The sequence below is a fragment of the Rhododendron vialii genome, chromosome 13a (genome assembly GCF_030253575.1).
Source record: "Rhododendron vialii isolate Sample 1 chromosome 13a, ASM3025357v1".
NCBI classification, from domain to species: domain Eukaryota; kingdom Viridiplantae; phylum Streptophyta; class Magnoliopsida; order Ericales; family Ericaceae; genus Rhododendron; species Rhododendron vialii.
The window spans coordinates 7,461,697-7,466,880 of NC_080569.1; the positions used below are offsets into that span (position 1 = coordinate 7,461,697).

Here is a 5,184-nt window from a genome sequence, read left to right on the forward strand (position 1 = left end):
ACAAAAGGAGAGGAGTTGTCCCTCCGGAAGAGCTTTTGGATATGGTCCGATGTGTTGATCAGAATAGCATACAAATCCCACCATGCCAGCAAGCCATGCATGCAGCACCATGATCCAATAGAATATTACAACTGTCCTGCTAACGGATGCTATATTACATCCTTTAATCTTGTAACCAGAGTAATAGTTTAATTGTAATTTATATCTATTCACGCCCCACATGTACAGGTATTTAACAGCTTTGCTATTTTCTGTCAGAACACTTAATACTCTGTCTACTACTCTCACAACTCTTATTTCGAGAGCAACTTGTAGTTATTTCTTTGGCATATTTACCCTTTTTCTCTCCTTCTTTGGATTGCTTGTTTTTTTTTAATTTTCTTTTGCCTAACTTTTAAGATTGCTACGGTTTTTTGATTATTTTTTTCAAGGGCTATTTCAGAATTCGTAGAGCGTCCTACGAATTCTGAAATAGCCCTTACTGATATCGGATTGAGCTAAATTTTTTCAAGAACTCATAAAAATATTTTAAGAATAACTTACGGTTTAAATCATCTATGTAGAACTCGTATTGGGACGTTGTTTCTTCGGGTATGAGGGGGCTCTAACTTGTGTTTGCTAAAGCTCCGTTTGGCACTCAATTGATTTTCTAAAGGGTCATTTTGGGTCTCATAAAAATGATTCAAACCGTTCATTATTCTGAAACATTCTCACGCCTTAGTTAAGATACATTTTTGAAATTTCACTACTACAATAATGCTTAATAATCACAGTTATTACCCGTGATCTATTGATTTTAATCACAGTTATAAAACCGTGGTCTATCGGGCCGTTATTAAAAGTCTCCTACTTTTAATCACGGTTATAAACTGTGATACAAGCTAATAAAAATCCATGCTTGATAGGTAAGAACCGTGATTGTTTGCAATTAAACATCTCAGTATTCTCAAAAAATCGTGATCATTTTGAATGAACTAATCACAGTTTTTACTCAAACCGTGATTGTATCTTCTTTACCATGATCATTTTCAATCAAATAAGCATGGTGTTCTAATAAAATTGTGATCATATCATATGTAACCTCACAGTTTTTTCAAATACTGTGGTTGTTAATGGACTTGAAATATCTCACTTCATTCCGAAACTGGTGAATTTGTTTATTTTCTTAAATTAGATACTTTCCAGATCTCAACCTAAAATTTGTTCCCCATTGCTAACTGTACAAGTGCATCATGCTGCAATGATATGGCAAACACATTTACTCATTGAAAAGGCCAGAATGTAAACTTATATTAATCTGTAAGTGTTTTACACACAAATTCAAGAATCAAACATGTTACATGGTCCGGGTATTGAACCGAAAAAATAAAGCCTAGCTAGATCAATGTATAGGCAAAAACGAATGACAAATATGCTAACTAGCCTCTCTAGTCCGTCTACCATTTGCCACAATGACAAACGTGTTTTCCTCAAAACTCATACTTCAGTCCATAGTCTTTGTACGAAATCTGAACATTGGCAGCCGTCTGCAAGCAGGAAAATCACAAACTCATCAATAATTTACTGCGAGAAAACGATAAATCATGTCACATATAGCATAGAACAATATACATACAACGACCTCTGATTTCATAGTTGCAAAGTTGTGACCAACCCATCTCTTCTACTACCTGCAACATATCATTCTGCAGCAATAAGGTCACAAGCAATATTACAATCTTCCCATAGTAAAAAAGCATAATTCAACTTCAATTCAAATAACCGGACTAAAGTTGAGTTTTGGGAGACTGAAACAGAGCCACGTCACTTTTTCTCTAGTTTCACCATCTTGCTTTTTACACCTAGACACCCCCAAAGCATATTGGGTGCTGAAAAACATCACCGGATAAATTGACGAATCCAAAATATTACTACTAAATAACACTTCAATAAAGTAGTGTCGTAAGGTCAGTTATCTGGCCAGCCATGTATAGCATTTCAAATATGCAAACAGAGATTAACATGAATAGCTCTATAACAAACAAAATATAAGTTGACTTTGCTAACAAAGCCAATTTCGAAGAACTGAATTGCACCTTTTGTCATAGGGGGAATTCCAGTGCCATTGCCACTCATGATCACTCTATGAATAGGAGGCCATTTTACTTCCTTTCTATTTTTTCAAGAAACAACAATTGAAGCTTTAACTTGGAAAATAGCACATAAAAACTGGGAAGATATTGTAGAAACAACAAAATTGGAACTACCGAGTACCAAACATTCCTACGGTGTACGACTTAAGACTCATATAGATTACAATTGTTGTACTAATTAATACCCAATTTCGTTTGGTACTTTTATCGAACACCTAATATGCAGAATCATCTGTGATTATAAACAATACATAACAATCTGTCAACATCCGCATAATCACAATCCAAAAGACCAAGAGCATGCTTGCCGTGAAAATAAGCACGACTTCGGTGCAAATGCAGGAGGCACCTGTAGAGAACCATAATTATTTTCTCAAATTTTAAATGTTTAATATGTATTTGGATTATCGAAATATGGATAATGCAGAAGATATGAGTTAGATCAATGTGAGATGACTTGTAAGTTGTGGGAGTTGATGATGTAGTTATATACTTGAAGGGTGTGTGTGTGAATTGGCCTATATAAGGATCAAAATATCATGGAAGATTATTTTCTTCCCCTGTACGCCTCTCTCTTTCTCCCGTCCTCTCCTCTCTCTCGGCTCTCACCTCTCTCACCTTTTCTCTTCGATTTCATCGACCACGAGTGAGACTTTTGAAAGATCCCAAGTACTAAAGTTGTTCTTTGCAACGAGAGCTTCCTATCCATCCAAGAAAATTCATGATTGGAGTACTTCGAAGTTTCCTCCATGTTCGGGCTTGCTTCTAACCTTCGAGGTAGGGATCTCTTGCCTTCTTTACATGTTTAAGCGTTGGTTTAATGTACGAGAATCAAGTTTGATCATTTATTTTGAGTCTTGAACAAATCTGGTATATGCTGAAAATTTCGTGGGTTCTGCTGATCTGTCTTTTTGGAGCCTTTTTGCTAGGAATTAATTTTTGGTGCCTTCATAACAGTTAAAGTACGTTTCAATACGAAGATTTCGGTACCAAGATCATGCAAAACCGATAATCACACAATTAGTTATGAATTTTTGAATACTGGCTGTTTGCTGGATGTGCGAATCTGTGCATGGCTGTCTTCTTTTAACTCTCTGGGCATGACGAACATTTTGGGTGGCTTTGGGTCTTTTACAGGAGGTGCATATTTAAGTTAAGAAGAGATTGGCATTGGAATCAATTAATTTGGTTAAGTATACAATTTTTGGTGAATTTCTAAAGCTGGGTTGGTTGATAGGTGCGAAAATGGTTGCGAAACTGTTTTTCTTTTGATAGTTGGGTTAATCTCCTCTCGTTTCTGAACCTGGGATTTTTACTGAGTGTAGGGCTTGTCTTGGTGCAACTTTTGGCTTTGGTTTCACTATTTTTGGGTTTAAGATGAGAGAGTTATGATTTTTCAATCAATTTTACTTATTTCCGCGTAGAATCTGACAGCACCGGCGGACTTCGGTAAAATGGCCATAACTTCTAGTTCGGGACTCGAAATGATGCACCATTTGTTTTGTTAGAAACTAGACATATAAAGCTTTCCAACGATACATCCCATGCATCATGGGTATGTCCGAGCGATAACAGATTTGCATCCAAAACTGACCCAAATTCTGCTTTGCACTAGTTTCACTGCTACGCTGAGCTATAATCGCAAGGCCATAGTAAGGTTATCCGAACTCTGTTTTTGATGTATGACCTATGGATCGAAGAAAAAGAAGTATATTTTTCAATGGTTTAAGTGTCGTCCTTGAATTAGCGTTGTTTAATTGGATATAGTCTAATGTAAAGGATTTAACTTTCCCAATTTGACATGTGGGGATACAATGGATTGATTTAGGTGATTAGGTGTTGGATTAAAGAGAACTTGTGGTGTATAAGAGATATGCATTGTTGGTGTATTGACGTTGATGTTGTTTGATACTTAGAGAAAAATAAACAATTTTAGGGCATTGTATTATGCATAAATAGAATCATTGAGTATTGTCTAAACATGTTTCCATTTGATTGAATGTTCTAGGAATTCGAGTCGTCACGTGGATCGAGGTGAGTGATTTAATACCTAAACACATGGTTTTGAACTTGTTTTCCTTATCAAGCTTATTTGAACTTGAACATGTTTTATAAATTATGTACTCCATGGATAACAATGAAAGGTGGACCTATTTGTAAAATATTTGCGAATCTATTTAATGGCATTCCCAACGTCCGGTCTTGCTAGGGGACGGCTTAATGGCTAGCAAGGGGTGTTTGAGGTTGGTGTGTGTTTTGGGATAATGCATAGACGTCTGGCTTATCCACTACTGGGGACGCCCGGTAGCTTTGAATTTTGAATAGCGGAATGTGCATTATATATGGCTTATAGTTTTGAGTTCTTTGTTTTGAAATATTATCAAATTATTTTGCATTGTCCATGGAAGGCATGTGAGTTAAGTATTAATTATTCACACGAGCTTTGGCTTAAGTATTTTCTTTTCCACCTTTCAGGAAGCGACGCGTAGTGTGGCAGAGTGTTTACTTTAGTTTGTAAATTTGTAGGTAAGCACAGCTCTGAGAGGTTTATCCTTTTGGTTTGTAAACCTATGTAAGACTTTGGTTTGTTATCAATAAAAGTTAACTTTTGCTTCCGCTATTATGTTTAGCCCCTTTTGATTATCGCTTGCTTAGATGAGATTTGATTCGTGATTTGGCCTTAGTGAGAAATCACTGGCATTTGTCATGATTAGAGGCCGTTCCAGTAACTTGAAAAAGTTACTTTTTGAAAAAGAAGGCAATTTCAAACTCAAAAATCATGTGTTTACGTAAACAATTTTCCTACCAATATGGATCTTGTTTGATAGATCTCATTAAGATCTTTTAAACGGTGCAAAGAAAATTAAAAAAATATTTTCCATTTTCATTATATTTGAATTTGAAATTACATCCGTTTGAAAAAAAAGAACTTTTTTAAAAAGTGGAACACCACCTAAGATCTCAAGGGACGGGTCAGGTCGTGACAGCACCATCAACATTCGAATATCTATCCTGGAAATCAGCACTAAACTAAATAGCCCGTCATTCATTA

The 5,184-nt window shown here is 35.9% G+C and overlaps 1 long non-coding RNA gene across 1 annotated transcript; it reads left to right on the forward strand.

Moving 5' to 3' along the window:
• The first annotated feature begins 2,499 nt into the window (after positions 1 to 2,499).
• On the forward strand, positions 2,500 to 4,747 carry LOC131314306 (uncharacterized). The gene is made up of 3 exons (XR_009196338.1): positions 2,500 to 2,909; positions 4,141 to 4,166; positions 4,608 to 4,747. It is a non-coding gene; the product is annotated as an uncharacterized LOC131314306 (long non-coding RNA).
• Positions 4,748 to 5,184: the final 437 nt, after the last annotated feature.